General features: G+C 46.3%; 1 pseudogene; it reads left to right on the plus strand.

Annotated features, from left to right (window-relative positions):
• The first annotated feature begins 17,176 nt into the window (after positions 1-17,176).
• Positions 17,177-19,081, plus strand: LOC146863794 (uncharacterized; annotated as a pseudogene).
• Positions 19,082-19,474: the final 393 nt, after the last annotated feature.

A 19,474-nucleotide genomic window follows, 5' to 3' on the forward strand; every position in this document is an offset into this window, starting at 1 on the left:
ACTTACAATAGTACTGGAATCGGGTGGTACCACTCTCTTTGCAATAGCGGTACAGACTGAAACCTCTATAAAACAATGCATTCTGGGTGTACTCCCAACAACCAAGAAGGGGACACGGATAAGACATAAATAAGTTCACGATGCTGGGTCTGGTTCTGGCGAAGAGACGAATAGCGATCCATTGGATCCATCCCACCCCCCCCCCCCCCCCCCCCCACACATAGGATAGATGGAGGGGCGATCTGCGTGAGTGGGGAGTGGCTGAGGAGTGTCATCTTAGAGCAGTACGAATGGATGAGAATGCTGAGACTGATCTACTAGACTGGGGTCAAATGTTAACAGAAGTGAACGCAGCAACAATCCAAAGTGATAACGAAACTGCACACAACTCGCCATCCGCCCAGCACTCACTGTCACCTAAGGCAGAATCAGAATAATGGCCCGCTCACACAAATTTCAAATCAGTTTCTTGCCAATTGCCTGATTGGCATACCATGAATAGTGACGGTTGCCGGTCGCTGCCGGGGGGGGGAGGGGGGGGGGGGGAGGGTGGGGGCGGGGGAAGGGTAAGGGACATTTCTCTTTTTCGGTTGTTGTTTTTTGCTTCACTGTTTATGATTGCGGTCATTGCTCTAACCCTAAACGCACTGCTGCACACAATAATTCACCTCAAGTGCAGTGATGGTGATGTAAAGTAAAGTCATGTAATCAATTCATTGCAACGAAGAGGGTTGTAGAGATTTAAAAGTTTAAATATGACAAATGTTTATGATATCCTCTGATGCAGTGTTTTCAATAAAAACAAGTTACAATAAAAAAAAAAAAGATTTCTGTGTGCTGGTGAAGGACGTCTGTATGCCCAAAGTGTGGCATTTTGATATACACCTTTCCCAGGCATAAACTTGTCATTCTGAGAGCTAAAGTCTAGTTAGGTGGAGCGCGCATAGAGCGCGCATGCGCGGTCGCCCAGCGACCCATTGTATCTTGAGGCCTTTGTATGTCTTTGTATCTGTGATTGTGTTTCTGTCTATACGGTTACATTATGTGTAAGCCTGTCTGAGTCATGTTGCTGGGCCTGCATGTCTGTGCTTCATCAGACATTGCGAGTGCCTTTCTCTTATCATCTCTTCTTTTAATGGTAACCTAATAAGATAGCTCATTGGGTTGGTGCGCCTGAAGCTGATATTTGGATGTAACTGGCAGCCACATTTTTGACTCCCATCAGCCTTTAATCTTTCTGAAGTCGATAATAATGGTATCATTAAGTTGGTTAGCAGGAATGTCTAGTTCCACAGGACTGTGAAAATAGCAAAGCAAAATATGGGCAAGAGACATGGAAATGCATGTAAATGGAAGTTTTTACCTGTTTAATTTGAGAGAATTGGAAAAGTGCAAATGAGCCTCATAGGGCTGTTGGAAGGTGAACAAATCAAACAGACAAACAGAGGCTGCTCAGTAAAGCTGCGTTCAAAGCTTGCCTCTTATCATTTCAATTTATCATTTTTGAACAATCTTCAGCAAGACTCCCAAAGCCATGCTTCCTTGCAGGGGAACTGCAACAACCCTGCAGTGCTTAATTTGTAAAATAATACATGCCTGGGCCAAGTATTTGCTCAGAATATGCCACCTGTGCTGAAGAAGGATATGGTGCCGAAAACCAAAGCTGCAAAGTCTTAACCCACCTCATGAAACTTTAGTTCATTACTAGACACTCCCTGCCAGTCAGACTCACTCCTGCATGTTCTTTTTCACCCCTGCTTTCTCCCTTTCTCACTCTTTTTCTGTGTCTTTTCGTCCTCCTTATTTCCCCCTTTTGTGTTTTTCTCTCTCTTGTTTTGGGTCAAAGTCTGGTCAGAACAAATTAGTGCCGGTTCCCAAAAATAAGTGCTGGAAGCCACACCTGCAACCACCGGCTCAAATTAAGCACTGTACTCCTGTAAAAAAATCTTTTAATACCGTCCAAGTTCACCTGAGAAACAATGCAAATTTTCTCTTATAAACACCTTATCATTAATTTACCAACAATTTGTTGACCCCCTCGAGCCGTCTTTCAATCCTTCCAACTGGTTTTCCATGTTTTGGGTTAAACGGGATTGAAGATGTACCATTTGCTGTGTATTGTTCCTCAACATTATCCGGTAAACATCCCATAAGCCCGATTTAATAATATTTCAGATTCACATTATTTTCCCAGCAATAATCTGGGTAAAACTCTGAGTCACCCTGTAAAACTGTCTCAAAATTCCATTAGTTTACAACTTCCATGCACCCAAAAGACACCTCCGATCAGCCGGCCTCCATCTGGCCACCGTTCCACCCATCTACGAGACCAGCACGGGAGGAAAGTTCTTCTCCTACATCACAGCCAAGGCCTGGAACAACCTCCCCTTCCACCTCCAGCAAGCCCCTACACAGAGACGCCCCCCTCCCCCTCTCCCCCAGTGCCTTGAGACCCTCGGGTGAGTAGTTGCGCTTCACCAACCCTGATTGATCAATGAATTGAACACATTTTAAATGCATTTTTTGTCTCGCACATTTCCTCAAAAATTCCTCAGAGAGGAATAACACTGTAATATTAAAATACAAATGAAAATGCATTTTAAAGAGTCTCAATATAGAAGCATTGCATAAAAAACTGAAGGCCTTTAGAGAACCCCCCTGCCCCACGGACACAACTATGGCCAGAATGTTTCCTTCATGCTGGCATCATTAGGGTCCGTACTCCACAAGTCAATGCTCCAGGCTGCACCCTGGAATCACCCACCTGAAAACACAAGAGTCCATCCTCCCCTGCTGTACCTATGAGAGGTCCTACAGACTCACATCTGCAGAGCCTACATTAAAGGCTAATTTTACTACTGTTTGGCGTATTTAGATAGTCAACATCCAGCTCACCCGCTACCTCGAAGGCAGCAACATCCTAGACCCCTCCCAGTCAGGATTCCGCAGCAATCACAGTACCGAGACCACTCTCATCGCCGCCACAGACAACATCAGGATCCTACTGGACAACGGCGAGACGGAGGCCCTCATCCTTCTGGACCTCTCCGCCACCTTCGACACCGTCTGCCACCGCACATTACGCACACGACTCCACGACGAGGGGATCCGAGACAAGGCCCTGGACTGGACCTCCTGCTTCCTCTCCGGCAGAACCCAGAGAGTCCGCCTCCCCCGTTCCGATCCGAAGCCTTCGAGATCATCTGCGGCATCCCGCAGGGATCCTCCCTCAGCCCGACTCTGTTCAACGTCTATATGGCACCTCTCGAATGCTCGCCCGACATCACAAGCCTCAACATAATCGCCAACGACACGCAACTGATCCTCTCCCTCACCAAGGACCCCCTCACCGCCAAATCCAACCTCCACCAGGGAATGAAGGCGGTCGCTGACTGGATGGAGGATAGCCGACATAAGCTGAACACAGACAAGACAGAGATCCTCATCCTCGGGCCCAACCCCTCAGCATGGGACGACTCCTGGTGGCCCGCATCGCTGGGGACACCCCCGCACCCACCAACCACGGACGCAACCTGGGAGTCATCCTCGACTCGAAACTCACCATGACCAAACAAGTCAACGCTGTCTCCTCCACCTGCTTCAACACCCTCCGTATGCTCCGCAAGATCTACAGATGGATCCCGACAGACACAAAGAAAACAGTCACCCAAGACCTAGTCAGCAGAGACTCGACTACGGAAACGCCCTCTACGCCGGAGCCCCGACCAAGCTCATCAACAGACTACAAAGAATCCAGGATGCCTCTGCACACCTGATCCTCAACGTCCCACACCGTGACCACATCACCCCCCACCCCGAGGAACCTGCACTGGCTCCCTGTCGACAAAAGAATCTCCTTCAAGCTCCTAATCCAGGCACACAGGGCACTCCACAAGACTGGCCCAGCCTAGCTCAACAGTCGACTCTCCTTCTACGTACCCAACAGGAAACTCTGCTCCGCAGACCTCTTTCTGGCGACCGTCCCACGCATCCGTAGAACCACAGCCGGAGGCAGATCCTTCTCCCACCGCGCCGCCAAGACCTGGAACACCCTCCCCCTCATCCCACGACAAACCGAAGACCTTCTAACCTTCAGGAGACAACTCAAGACATGGCTGTTCGACCCGTAGCAACAGCACCCCTCCTCTCCCCACCCTCAGCGCCTTGAAACCCTTGCGGGTATGTACTGAACTTTACAAATTATTTGATTCATTGACTGATATTTACTCCACCATTTCAGTATCTCTTGAGAAAAGTTAATTCTGGCTATTCTCATTGTAAAGCTCCCTGTATATGTAAATAATGTCTATAAATAAATAAAATCACAAGTGCCAATGTAGTATGCTTCTCAGCCTGGATGACTGCGTGTGAGAATGTTGGAGTGTGGAATGTTGGAGTGCTTGATTCAATTGGTGACGGGCTGAGCAGCATAGAGGCTGCTCCTGGTTGGGCTCATCCTTTGTACAACTTACTACCTAAATAAACCTACATGAAAACTACTACGGCTGGACTACCCTACTTATTATTACATTTGGCGACGATCTGGAAAGAATCTACGTGTACCTTCTCATGGATTACAAATTTTGATTTCTGAAGAAACTACAAGGTAACTACATGAACCTACTGAAACTTTAATCTACGGATTTAAAAGAAACTTGGCACCCTTGAGCTCCACCAGTGACCCTGCTATCGGTCGCCCACAACTGAAGTGTGGCAGTTTCTACCTGCTGATTTTGCTGCCTGCCTGCCAATTCCTGCGACACCGGTCGCCCACAACTGAAATGTACCAGTTCCTGCCTGCGTGTCCTGCTAATTCCCTGTTCTGCGACCTGCCTACCTTGATGCCTGCTTCTTCTGCTGTAGTTGGAGATCTGCTTTCTGTTCTTTTTCCTGCCTCACTACTGGATCCGTGCACTGAGCTGATCCCACTGAGATTTGTACCAAGCCTGAGCAATGCTAGAAATATGGCGTTTGGGGGCATTGATCGGGCCCCAGCTGTTTTCTGCGGACAAGGTTATGGTGCAGTCTGCTGCTCGCTGTGCAGTGTGTCACCCAAGGGAATTCATTGTGCATTTTGGGCAGTGCTTTGTATATTCATGGGAAGTCGTTGCAATGCTATAATTTATTGGCACCTCAAAGTCATTAACTTCAACACTCGGGATTTTCATTATGTCGTGAGTACTTTTCCAATTTCTACATTGGCGCTTTGCCTCAGTGTGTTTTTCAAGTTTTCAACGTTAAGACGGTTGAACCGCCACTGTCTTACTTTTAAATATTTTCTCATGCGTGCACAGATCTCGCGTGCGCTCTTACTGTCGTCAGGCTGCCTTTCAAGCCCTCCCTTCGTTTTGTTACACTTCACCGTGCATTGCTTCCTCTGGACGCTAGCATGCTTCAACGTGCCTGGAGCCTTCCGGCACGTCGTCACATTACGTGCCGACATCTTGCGTTTGGAGGCACTATCTCTTCACAGGAGTCACTCTGTTTCTTCTTTGCGTCTGTAGTAATCAAGTCCAGGCTGATTTTGATGTTTCAAGAGGATTTATTCAGGTTGATTACAAGATGAGTAATACTGTAGTATTCAGCCCCACCAGAAGCAGCCAGCCAGGCGCTCAGCTCTACTCCAACTGTAGGTTCCAACTCCCAACATTCCATCTTACATCATTCAGGCAGCATTCCACTGGCATAGCATGAACCATAACAAACCAGGATACTACATATCCGCCTTCGTTCCAAAAGGAAAACAAAAAGGAACACCAGCATTTAGAATAACCGAAGAGAAAGAGAGCAAAAGCTAGGCGCAGGCTAAAGGAAAGAAAAGAGCGGAAAAAACCAGAGAGAGTAGTGGTAAAACATAATGAAGGGAGATGAAAGAGAATAACATAAACCAAACTCATCTTCCCTTCCAGAGATATCAACAGAACAGAAACACCAGAGGGCAAAGAATAGAAGGAGAAACCATTAATGACTGCCCTCTGCGCACCCACTGGCCAGGTAAGCATGCAAGAAGGCAGCTCACATCAGGGGGAAACAGGACGACAGAGAAGAAGAGGAATGCAAATACTCATACTTCTCCATCAAAAATTTGAAGAAAGAATTACAAATAGAAAATACAACTGGGCTACAGCGTAGAAAACAAAACTAGAACCATTAAAAACGCCCAGAGTAACGTAACCCATGCACTATGGTGTCTTAAACCATACACCCGCTGAGGGTAAAAAAATGTGCTTATGCATGGGCAACCTCGAGTGGAGGTAAGGATATGTGCACTGTTAAAAAAATTTTTAAAAAAAATATGACCAACACTAGACACCTTAGGAAAGGTAAAACGTGCACTGCAGCGAAGGCATAAGACGTAATGTGATGTCCATGTACGGACGCACCTCGACAGGAGGTAAAATGCTATGCACAGGGTAATGGGGAAAGACCCTACAACACACCTCCGGAGAGGTCAAGAGATTGTGCCTAGTAAATGCGGGACACCCATCTGCGTGACGCCAATAAAATGTAGTAATCAAGTCCAGGCTGATTGTGATGTTTCAAGAGGATTTATTCAGGTTGATTACAAGATGAGTAATACTGTAGTATTCAGCCCCACCAGGAGCAGCCAGCCAGGTGCTCAGCCCTTCTCCAACTGTAGGTTCCCACTCCCAACATTCCATCTTACACCATTCAGGCAGCATTCCACTGGCATAGCATGAACCATAACAAACCAGGATACTACAGCGTCCTTTGCCAACCACGTTCTTATTACAACTGCGGCGTTTGCTTCTGAGAGTAAGAGATCATATTACTTATTTTCAACACATTTACTCTACTCAACACACGGATGCTGGTGTACACTGACAGAAGTTCCTTTGGTGAGTTTTCTTTTTGGGCGTTTTTCCCTTCGGCTGCCATCTGGAATTAACTTGATGCCCCTTTCCGAGGAATCCTATTCACACTTGTCCTTGGCATGAAGGTTGTTCATACGATCCCGGTGACAGGCACACCATGGACTATTACTGCCTGTGTGGACTGCTGGATATCATCAAACGTTTTTCTCTGTGTTTTTTTTCTTTCTGCAGTCTTCAACTATGACTTCACTAGTAAGAAAGAGAAATATTCATAAAGTTTTTGCTAAGTCGTTTCTCACTTAATGGATGTGAGCTTTTCCTATTATAGTTACCAATGTACTTTAGACTGTGCTTAGAGCACCATCTATTGGGCATTTTATTCAATAACAAAGTTATTTATTTCTAACATGCATTTCTCCTCATAGGGAATTAATTTGTTTACAAGTTTGTCTTTGGAATGTGTTTCATGTAACCCACATTACGTTGTGGCGTGTCTCCACACCTATTTCTACAGTTCTCGTGTTTTAACATGTTTACACGTGGTGTTTTACATCATACCTATTTCAGCTGTTCCTTCAAAATGCATTCTACCGTGTGGTATCTGCTGCCACACCAAGTTTTGCTGTTCCTACGAAATGCATTCTACTGTGTGGTATCTACTATGTTGTGGCTCGCTCAGCCAATCTGTCCTCCCCTCTCACCATAGTCCTTGTATATCGTCCGCCTCACATTACGCCCCATTTCCTTCCCGACTTACAGGAACTTCTAGCTACTCTCGTGGTCAATAATTCGCCAGTCCTCTTGCTGGGCGATTTTAATTATTGGCCCGGTGACCCCAGGGAAGACCATGCTTCCAAGGACTTTTCTGACACTCTCCGCTGCCTCAACTTCATTCCCCATATTCTCGCTCCCACTCACGTTCATGGCCATATTCTTGACCAGATCTGGTCAGCCAATCGGGTTCTCTCCTCGACCACCATTCTCCCATGCACCTGGTCCGACCATTCGCTTATTTCCTTTTCTATTGATTTAACAGTCACTTGCAAGCCCCCCCTGCCCAAGAACGTCCTTGCCCGTAATTGGAATCGGCTCGACTTCAACTCCCTCCACTCCTCTCTGACTATATCCGCCCCGGACCTGTCAGCTCTCCCCCTTGACCTTCAAGTAGACGCCATCAACACCTGGCTTTCCACTTCATGTGATCAGATCGCCCCGCTCAGGACGGTCAAAGCTTGTAGCCTCCATGATGCTAACAAATGGTTCTCTAATGACCTTAAAATCCTCAAACTGGCTCTTCGCCAGTCAGAGCGCCAGTGGAGGCGCAACTACTGTCCCGCCCTGAGGGACCAATATCGGTCCCGCCTAGCCAACTATAAGAGAGCGATCTTATCAGCTAAATCTGACTATTTCTCCGGCAAAATTTTACTAGCAGCCAACAAACCCAAGGAGATTTTCTCCATCGTCCACAACCTGGCCGCATCGGACAGAGTCAACCCCAACCCTATTCCTTCACAAACTCTCTGTTTATCTCTCAATGATTATTTCTTTGACAAGATCACCGCTATCAAATGCAACATTTTACCACCCTCTTCCCAATCTCACCCTTCTTCCCCTCCCCCTCTGACCTCTTCTCTCATCCATTTCCCCCCTATCTCTAAAGAATCCTTTCTGACTCTGCTTACGAAGGTCAAATCGGGCTCCCCAGCCGACTGCGGACCAGCTTGCATTCTTAGAGAACTGCTCGCTGGCTGCCCTGACCCCCCTTTGGCCCTCTTAAATTCATCTATTTCTCAGGGAATCGTGCCGTCTCAATTCAAATCTGCCACGGTCATCCCCATCTTAAAAAAACCCGGCTCCGACCCCACCCTCCCCTCCAATTTCAGGCCAATCTCTCTGCTCCCGTATTTAGGCAAGGTCCTTGAGAGTTACATTATCTCTTGCCTGTCCACATACATTGAAGATAACCATCTTCTGGCTTCCCACCAAGCTGGTTCCCGCCCGGTTCACTCGACCGAGACAGTGGTTCTCTCAGTCCTGGATGAGCTCAAGAACAAGGCAGATTCCAACAGCCCTCAGGCCTTGGTGCTTCTCGATCTTTCCGCCGCCTTTGACACGGTCGACCATTCCATCCTTCTCGATCGCGTCAGGACAGCGGGCATCCAGGGCACCGCCCTCTCTTGGCTCGCGTCATTTCTCCAGGGCCAGTCGCAGGCTGTCCAGCTCTCCGGCTTTTTTGCCCCACCGCGTACGGTGTCCTGCGGGGTCCCCCAGGGCTCTTCTCTTTCCCCTCTCCTTTTTAACCTCTACATCTACCCCCTCATTGCTTCCTTGCTCAAACTGGAGGTCTCCGTCTATAACTATGTGGATGACCTCCAGTTAATATTTGATCTTTCCCCCTCTTCTAACACCCTCCCCAAATTTCAAAGTACGCTTGTTTTTATCTCTGACTGAATGAGTCTAAACCATCTTAAGCTCAACCCGGATAAAACGGAGCTTATCTTGACTGGTGGGACCTCTAACCCTTGGTCCTCCGCCTTCTGGCCCCCCAGCCTTGGCTCCCCCCCGGTCCCCTCTGCCTTAGTGAGAACCCTTGGTATCAAAATCCGCAAGGATCTCTCCATGCGCCCTCAGATCAGCTCCGTTGTCTCTTCATGTTTTCTTTCTTTACGGATTATCCGTAAGATCTCCCGTTTCTTCTCTCTGGATGGCCTCAAAATAATCGTCCTAACCATGGTCCTCTCCCGCTTAGACTATGGCAACTGCCTTTATGCGGGTGTACCCGTCTACGAGCTGCGACGCCTTCAAACCATCCAGAATCAGGCGGCTCGCCTTATCCACCAGCTCCCCAAATTTCACCACGCCTTCCCCCTTCTTAAATCCCTTCACTGGCTCCCCATTATGCACCGCACCCTTTTCAAAATGGGTTGCATAGTTTTCATGGCCCGGGCCCACACTGCCCTTCTCTTCATCAACTCGCTGGTCACTCCTTACATCCCCAGTCGTACTCTCCGCTCTTCCAACCAGGCTCTCCTCATCATCCCCCGTTTTCGCAAGTCAAGAGCAGGTGGTACCAGGTTTTCTGTCCTTGCCCCCCGCTTCTGGAATGACCTTCCATCCTCCATCAGGTCCATCACCTCCTACCCACACTTTAGGAAGGCACTCAAGACTCACTTGTTCACCCTAGCGTTCCTCTCTCATTGATCTCTTCTACCCTTCCATCCGACTCATGTAATCTACCAGCGCCAGGAAACCGCTTGGTCACAGCGCGCTTTATAAGCACTTTCAACTTCAACTTCAACTTCATCTGCCGCCAAACCAAGTTCTGCTGTTCCTACGAAATGCATTCTACTGTGTGGTGTCTGCCGCCACACCAAGATTTGCTGTTCCTATGAAATACATTTCATCGTCTGGCATCCTACGCCACACCAAAGTTTACTTACGCCAAATTTTACAATTTCATGTGGTGCGTGCCCACATCTGTTCCATGTAGTGCGTCCCCACATCTGCTTTAACATTGCGCATGTTGCATTCTTTCATGTGGTGTTTTTCTACATCTGCATGTTTATTTGTTTCGTGTGGTACGTGGCATAGTTTCATGTGGTGTTTCCACGGTTGCTTTCACGTCGCATAGTGTCATGTTTTGCATCACCACATGTTCCGTTTCTACATTTTGCATTGTACCGTGTGGTATCCTCCATCACACCTTTTCTACATATTACGTAGTACTGTGTGGTATTTTCCACAACACCTTGTTGTACATTCCTACATATTGCATTTTACCATGTGGTATTTTTCCGCCATATCCAATGTTGTTTTCCTACACTTTGCATTATTTGTGTGGTCCTTAACCACACCCTCCACCCCAACCTGTCCTGGGGGAGGTTCTATGGTGTAGCTCACCTCTCCATTTACACTTCTTTTCTACTTCTGTGAGCTCAACACCTTTTTATTTGCTGTGTTCTGGGGACCTTTCTCCAATTATACTGCTTGTGTTTTCGATAGCCATCATTTCGCTGTTTCTTTTTGTGGCTGACTTTCATCCATTTACTGTTCTTTTTACTTCATTGCTTTCTTATCTTCTTCGTTGCTTTGTTCTCTCCTTCACCTTGTTGCTGGTACTCTTGTACTTTCTTCATGGTTGCCTGGCCAACTTGCATGATCCTTGTACCTGGGTTGGGTTGTTGCTTGTTGTGTGGGAGTGTGTGGGTTGTGTTTTTGGGAGAACGGGGATGGTGCATGAGTGAGTCTTTCATGCTTCCTGTCTTTCCTGTTACTACCTACCCACTTATTCCTTTTCCATCTGTATTTCCTACTTTCCCACCTTCAATTTTTTATGCCATGTTTCAATATTAATGTTTCATGCCATGTTTCAAGATGCTTTCGCCTCATTTATTTCTTGTAACTTTTATTATGCCTCTTGAGAGTTCCTTCCTTCTCATTGTAAAGGTAGGAGATGTTTTAGTATGCTTCTCAGCCTGGATGACTTTGTGTGAGAATGTTGGAGTGCTTGAGTCAGTTGGTGACGGGCTGAGCAGCATAGAGGCTGCTCCTGGTTGGGCTCATCCTTTGTACAACTTACTACCTAAATAAACCGACATGAAACCAGCATCAAAATGTGTGCAGTGCTATGTGAGACACGAGCGTGCACCAGGATAAGTGCATGAAAAATACCCCTGTGGAAAACCAGCATTAGTGTGTACTGTGCAGCATGAGACATGAGTGTGCACCAGAATCTGGGCATAAAAACCAGACATGTGGAAAAGTAGCATTAGAGTGTGCTGTGCAGCATGCGACACAAGCGTGCACCAGGATTTGTGTAGGAAAACCTGCCCTGCTATGTGGAAAACCAGCATTAGAGTGTGTTGTGCAGTGAGTGACATGAGCATGAACCAGAATTCCTGTACAAAAACCTGCCACATAGGAAGCTGGCACCAGAATATATGCCATGAGCCACCAGCATGCACCAAGATCCGTGTATGAACAAAGGCAGTAAGGGAACTAGTCCCAGAATGTGTGCTGTGTAGCCTGAGACACGAGCGTGCACCAGTATCTGCGTACGAAAACCAGCAATGTGAGAAATGAACATCAGAATGTGTGCCATCAGTGTGCACCAGGAGCCATGTATGACAAGCATTTGCAATGAAATAGGTGTCGCATTTGCCAGAGTTTAAGCTATTGGCATTGTAAATGACAATGACTTTTAATTATCTGTTTTGCTAATAAACACATAAATAAAAGGCATTGTCATTTACAATGCCAATAGTTCAAACTCTTGTAAATGCGAGACAAATTCAAAGAATCGGCCGCCGTTATCCCTGGGTGCTCGGAAATTGAAAGCACGCATGGCGCACTGAATGTTGCAGTAAAGCATGTTGTGCCTGCTGTAGAAGAAACTCAATAAAGAAAATAGTGCTTACAGACTAAAAAAGACGTACCGTGTAACAACTGAGGTAAAAGGGCCAGTCCTCATGGGAGGTTACAAATGAAGACAAGGTGGTACTAAGGAGGAACTTACAAGCCTATTAACAAATCAGAAGCCTGCATTTACAAAGGACAATGACACAAGCCAATGGCAAATATGGGAGGAGAGTGGGCGGGGCTTCTATTCCATGCTCCAATACATCATGCCACAGAGTAGCGCATGCACTGCCCTGGCTCGACCTAGAAAATAAGTAAAAAATATTGTCATTTACATCGCCAATATGCTCTAACTTTCACAAAAGTATGAGACAGATTGCGTTGCCAATGCTTGTTTAATTAGCATGGACACAAAAAGATAGGGCAGCTGGTAAAATGCCAAGTATGTTATATGAGTCAAACTAAACATGCACTGTTTTTCAACTTATTGCGCAAGTTATATGTTTGTCATTAACACCTTGTAACATATTCATTATATGAAAATCAAAACACTTTCTTTCCCCATTTTAATACTTTGCCTTTTTCATTGCCTTTTTTTTTTTACCTTTACCCTTTAATCTTTCGCTCGTTTTGATATTATTTTTCCGTTATTTGAACCCTCTGTTGTTTATATTCTCTTCACCTCATGTTATTTCGTTACGATTCGATATGCTTCAGCAATAGTTTCTTTGATTTCACAATGTTTATTCACATCATTGCTATTTCCATTACGATTCATTTTCTCCATTTATTTCTGTCTGTCTCTCTTCGTGCAAAAGTTTCAGGTGATTTATCGCCTGAGCAGAGTTTGGCATCCTGTTGAATAGTGTATCCCCTAACTCAGCCCGAGCAGTAATCAGCTGCTTCTGTCTGAACCTGCCCAGGCTGAGTTTCGTTTCCGAAAAGTCCCGAAGTGCAGGGGATACACGATACCGTGGGGATACCAGATATTACGGCTTCAGTGCCCCCCTCTCTTCACCAGATCACTGGAAACGGACAACTCTGCTGAGCGCGTGCGGTTTTTACAAAACACACTTCCTCAATACTCGCACAAGGTTGCTAGATTGGGCCATTTCCCGCACAATTGGGTGACTTTTTTCCCAGTTGTGCGGGAAAAACCCATGCCTGGCGGGGGGCTACTTTTTGGGCTGGAATGGAGTGGTTGTGCGCAATTACTGGCCTGGGGCGGGCGCCCACCACCGCCATGCCATGCCATGATGCCAGTCACTGTACAGACAGTCGCACTGGCAAATCAGAGCGCAGCGCACGTCCTTGGGGGCCTGCCTCTGCCTAAACTGCGCGGCGCGCAAAAGTGAAATACACACAAACATTTGTCAATCAAATCCCAGTAGTCCCGACCCCAGCAATCATCCCGCCCCACCCCCTAGAGCAGCAGCAGCCAGCCAGCAAGTAGCAACCAAGCCAGGCAACGGCAAGTCAATCATCTTGACTTGCAGTTGCCATTGGCTTAAGTAAGTAGTACAAGTTGTTACATTGTTGTAGTAGGGGCCTGCTGCATGACTGCTGCTTCTGCTGGTGGTGGTGCACAGCACTGCACATTGCACACACACTCTGTCTGAAGTCACGTCACGTGACGTCACACCAGTCACGAGTCAAGACACCACCGAACTTTTACCTTTTACTTTACTGAAGAGGCAAATTAGCCAATGTGGGGGTCTCCCAGGGCCGTCAATGTTGTAGCACGCGAAAACGCTACCAATGACGGACCTGGGTATTATTTTTAGGTCAGCCCCCACGGTTCCCATATAATGCGGGGGCTGACGTGAGCATGGTCTTTTCGGCATGGCGGGCGGCGGCGGTGATGATGTCTGTCTCGTGAAGTCTGTCAGTGTCTACTCTCTGACACAGTCACGGACGGACCGGTCCTCACCTCACGGCGGTCGGAGAGTACTGGAGTAGTCCAGTGTCCCCCCCACTCCCACCGTCCACGGCCACGACGACGCACCACCAGGCCACCACAGTCATCAGCAGGACCAGGCCCAGCCGCCCGGGCCAGGCCCAGGCCCAGCTCCAGCCCCAGCCACAGGCCCAGGCCCAGTCACGCCAGCCCCAGGCCCGGCAGCCACTGCCACAGTGCCAGGCAGCTTTAGTTTCCACTGCCAGCCACCCACCACCGCCACCGGTGACCGCGTCACCACCGACCGACCACAGCAGCCAGCACACAGGCACAGGCCAGCCCGGCGGCGGGCGGCACTGCAGTGGCACACGTGACGCGCACGGCACCGGCACGTCGTTGACTCTGAGTGAGTACACAGTCTGACAGACAGAAAGTCTGATCAGCGGCTGCCTTCCTTTGCCTGCCCTGGGCCCCTGGCTGCTTCTGCTGAGAAGAAAAGACTCGCACCCGCACATCAGACGACGACTCACGCCACACCGTCCGTCCTGAGTCCTCTAGTATGCTCAAGCTGCTCAGCTGAGCTCACTGACGTGGTGAGGGACTGGGAGTGGTGACTGGTGACGGTCTGGCGCCGGCCCGGCGGTACCTGTTGTCCTGGACGGTGGACCTCAATGCGATCTCCTCAGGTAAGTGAGTTGCTCTCAATTAATATGATAATGAACAAAAAAGGGACTTTGTCAAATGAGTGAGTCTCAAATGTGTGTGCGCAGTTGTCCTTTTTTAAAATAGGGTGCATAATCTTTAAACCCCCCCACGAGAACGTGTAACCTTGATTGAGGCACTAAGTACTGAGAGGTTTTCTTTTTTTGTGCACTTTTCTATAGCGCGAACTCACAATATAGCGCGAACTCGACCCCAAGGTATCACAGCCTTTATATGAGTACCGGTTGCATAATGCTGCATTAAAGACGGACACATTACTTTTTTGCCTGAATCACAGGATGTTGGAGCCTCCGGCCAGACTCGAACCCGGTTCACCGATTCAAAGTCCGCTGCTTTAGCATTACCCTGTTGAGTGCAGTATTTACCTGAGCTCTGTCATTTGGAATGGGGAGGGGATATCATAGTAATGGTGCAAGTTTTCATCCTTCTGAACTGCAAAAACGAGTACTCTGTGGTACTTTCCATGTAAAAATCCTGGCAGGTTGTACGAGGCTAAAAAGTGTGGTATTATTGTACCAGTTGTGATCTTCATTTGGGCACACACGTTTCCCACAAACTCAGAAGGGCCTTAGCGCATTTTAGATTTCTTGACAGATAACATGCAGGTTTTACAGTGTCTGGAAAACCAGTGACATCTTTCACTCTGTTAATTTAAAAGATTCATCGGTGCTTACTAGGTCTTGTAAAGAGCACGGTCACCCGTAGGCCTCTTGGGGCTGAATAACAGAGGTTTATTGTTGCCCAACTCAATGGTACTCCTTTTACAGTCACCGTGCTGCATGCTGGCGCAGGAAGACTAGCTTCACTGGCTAGGGTGGAAGGTCACAAGACCCACTACTTTATGGAGCACCCACTTGAGATAAGCCTACATTCTCCAAACCACCCCCCAATAGCAATGTGGATAACATCCGCTGGATGAATCACAACCGCAGGCCATAGTCTGCAGAAGCAACAAGAGGCCGTGTAACTGGTGAATGCTGTGCTTTAAAAGTAACCACAAACATCTGGTCTTCTCCACTTACTTGAAAGTTCTGCGCTATATCCATGCCCGTCAACTTAGATCCCCATATTTAAATGTACGGGTTGTTTCCTAGAAGCAAAAGAGACTGAGGTTTTCTGTGCACCTTTACTCACTTGGAACACATTTCATTTAAGGCAGTTTCAAATAGCAGAAACGAAAGTGGCAACACGGAGAAGCATGGTACTACATCTGTTATGCAGAATTAGTTGCAAAGTGCATTTTTTAATATTTTATGGGGCTAAGACATCTTCAGAGGTGCCCAGTAATCAGTGAATATTAATTGGTGAGAAGTCTGGAGGTTAACGTATCTGTTAGATGTCTGCTTTGTGCAGTCCTAGATCTGAATCAAAGTAGTGTAGAAGTTGAATGTGTCTATGGCAAAACACTACACATAATGTAATTTGCAGATGACAGTTTTTTTTTATGCAGCTACTTTAGTGGGCTAGTGCTTTGAAGTGCTTCGGACACAGATCCTTTTGTTCCTTGCAGTTCATAATTAGTAAGCCTTCCACTATTGCACAATGAGCTATGTGTGACTGCTACATCTTTTTACCTTCAGTCATGCAACACATCTTGTACGTTGATTTACACACTTGCATGATGTATGATTTATTGTCAATGTGTCTGTTATGTTAAGCACTCTGATACCATGAAGTGCGCTATAAAAGAAATAAAATACTGCTATTTAAATTGCGTGTAAATACTGGGACAGTCAAGCATGCCTCTCAAGTACCTGTGAAGAGATGAGCTGTGTTCTTTTGTTCCCCTTCCTTGTGTTTGCATTTAAGTGTGAAGTTGCAGGTCACTCATTCTAAAGTAGGCCTGATGGGCCCTTAACTTGGCCTTTATCTATAAATGAAAAGCTGGGGCTAGACAAAACATGGATCCCGCCAGCAAATTCATTATCCTCCTTAATTTTCTTACCACGTGGAAATGCGCAAAGGAAAAAAGAAATCTGAATCCTAAATAAGATTTTTTTTTTGTCATGTTTAATATGCATTGTTAATCAATACATCATGCTTAAAGCACAGTCATGTTACATGCATTGAATTCTAAAGGGGTAATGCCGAAAGGACAAAGTCTGACCAGATCAGTTGGGTGCATGTCCCCTGGGTGCTAAGTATTGAAATGTTGTAGTAAAGGAATGTGGTTTGGGCAACAAATGGTGTAGGATTCATTTTGTGTCCTGTATTGGTTCAATAAAAAGTGTATAACAATCCACTAGATGGGGCTATTGATTGCATATTGTCTGTTGCAATTTCAGGTATTCGTCCAGCATCATCGTGAAATAGTTCATCATTTTTCTGCTCCCAGCTGACTTGGCAGTTTAAATATTGCAAGATGGGCAAGTGGTCAGGATATAAAAAAATATACAGAAAAGAGTGGGAGTTGGATCCTGAACTAAAAAGATGGATTGCCCCTGTAAGGACAGATGATAGCAAAGCAGCATGCAAGTACTGCCATGTACACATCCGTGCCCATTATAATAATTTGAAGCAACATGCAGCAACCACGAAACACAGCTCACGCTGTAATGCAGCGAGCACATCTGTGGCATCCTTTGTACAACCTATCCCTTCCATATCTAACGATCAGAAAAGAAGAGAAATCAGATTTGCCATACAAACTGCTTGTTGTACATCCATTAATAATATAGATGGGTATGGTGAAATTTTGAAAGATGAGATCCCTGCCTTCCGAATGCACCGGACAAAATGTACAGCACTAATTAATTCTCTGTTGGGCCCATATTTCAAGGAGGAATTGCTGAAAGATATTGGAACATCGCCATTTTCTTTATTGGTTGATGAATCAACTGACATTGAAGTGAAAAAACTACTGTGCATTTGCATTAAATATTTTAGCAAAAAGCTTAACAAATTTGTAAGCACCTTCCTTACCATGGTAGAGTTAGATCAGGCCTGTTCCGAAGATATAGCAAATGCAGTCCTAAAGTTGCTTGAAACATGTAACCTTGAGATTACAAATTTAATTGGCATAGGTACAGATGGGGCAAGCGTCATGTGTGGGAAGCACCACTCAACATTCACCTTGTTGCGAGATAAACAACCATCCTTGCAACTTGTGCGCTGTATTTGCCACTCCCTTGACATCATTGCTAAGAATAAGGAGCATTCCTAGCAATATAGAATTTATGATCAGAGAAACGTACAACTGGTTTTCCCACTCGCCAAAACGCCAGGCTGACTATAAAGAGTTGTATCTCACATTGGACGGAGGCATGCCCCTGAAATTAATTTCGCCTTGCGAAACACGCTGGCTAGTGATGGCAGATTGTGTGGATCGTTTACTAGAACAATATGATGCCTTAAAATTACACTTTAGCACAGCATCCTATGTGGAACACTGCTACGCAGCAAGGATGCTCCAAGAAATGTATCAAGATGAGATAAATCTACTTTACCTCACTTTCCTAAAGCCAGTGCTCCAAGAAATAAAGGTTGTTAACAAAATCTTTCAGCTAGAATCTGGGGATGCACTCCACATCTTCCGTGATCTATATACTCTGTACTTGTCCACACTGAAAAGGATACTAAAACCGAGTGTTTTCACATGTAACAATCAAGAACAGTTGCAGAGCCTAGACTTACAAAGTTCTGCCATTTATCTTTCAAAGGATGATGCTGATCTTGGGCTCAGTTTCCGAAACAAGCTGGAACAAAGTCAACTCCCCTCTGTGTCAAAGGAAGGCATTCTGACAAGGTGCCTGGAGTTCATGAAAGTATTGGTGTGTGAATATAAAGCTTGTCTCCCCGAGTCTTTCAGCATGCTGAGAAAGTTAGAACTTTGAGTCCCCAAAAAGTACTTGCCAATCCCAAACCTCCTGTAACAGATTTGCCAGAAGCGCTTTTCAATAGTCCATTGGAGGTCCTGGAGTCACAATGGAGAACTTTATCCTCATGCTCCTTTCTTAACACTTCAAACATAGAATCGTTCTGGATGGAAGTGTATAACTACACCGATGCTGCTGGCAACCATTGTTTTCACGAGCTTGCAATGGGTGCTATTAAGATGTTGACTCTCCCGATATCCAATGCTCATGTTGAACGAGTTTTTTCCCAGATGTCGCTGTTAAAAAATGATCGAAGGAACAGAATGGGCCTAAAACTGCTTTCAAATATTCTATATATTAAGTTTGGACTGAAACGCATTGCATTAAAGTCATATTCATTTGTTCCACCCCCACTCTTGTATGCAAAATTTAACAGCGCTATCTATGATTAGACTTGAAACAGTGCGCTACCACCCTGGAGCTGCATGCAGCTCATGTATGTTGCCAGGGGTAGAAAAACACTTTCACAGACCTGCCCATTAACTGCAGAAGGAGGCAGAACACCTTCCCGCTACTGACAGGACCAGAAGAACACTTTCTAAGACCTACTCTTGCCAGTGTGTACCCCACAGCATTGCGTGCCAGTCCTGCTGGTGCCAACTCTAGAAGAGCAGCATTCTCCCCCTTGCTCCTACTTCCAGCAACACACATTGCAGTGAAAAAACACCAGTGCGTTTGCATTAAATATTTCAGCAAAAAGCTTAACAAATTTGTAAGCACCTTCCTTGCCATGGTAGAATTAGATCAGGCCTGTTCCTAAGATATAGCAAATGCAGTCCTAAAGT

This window comes from Triturus cristatus, chromosome 2_1, assembly GCF_964204655.1.
Source record: "Triturus cristatus chromosome 2_1, aTriCri1.1, whole genome shotgun sequence".
In the NCBI taxonomy this organism is placed as follows: domain Eukaryota; kingdom Metazoa; phylum Chordata; class Amphibia; order Caudata; family Salamandridae; genus Triturus; species Triturus cristatus.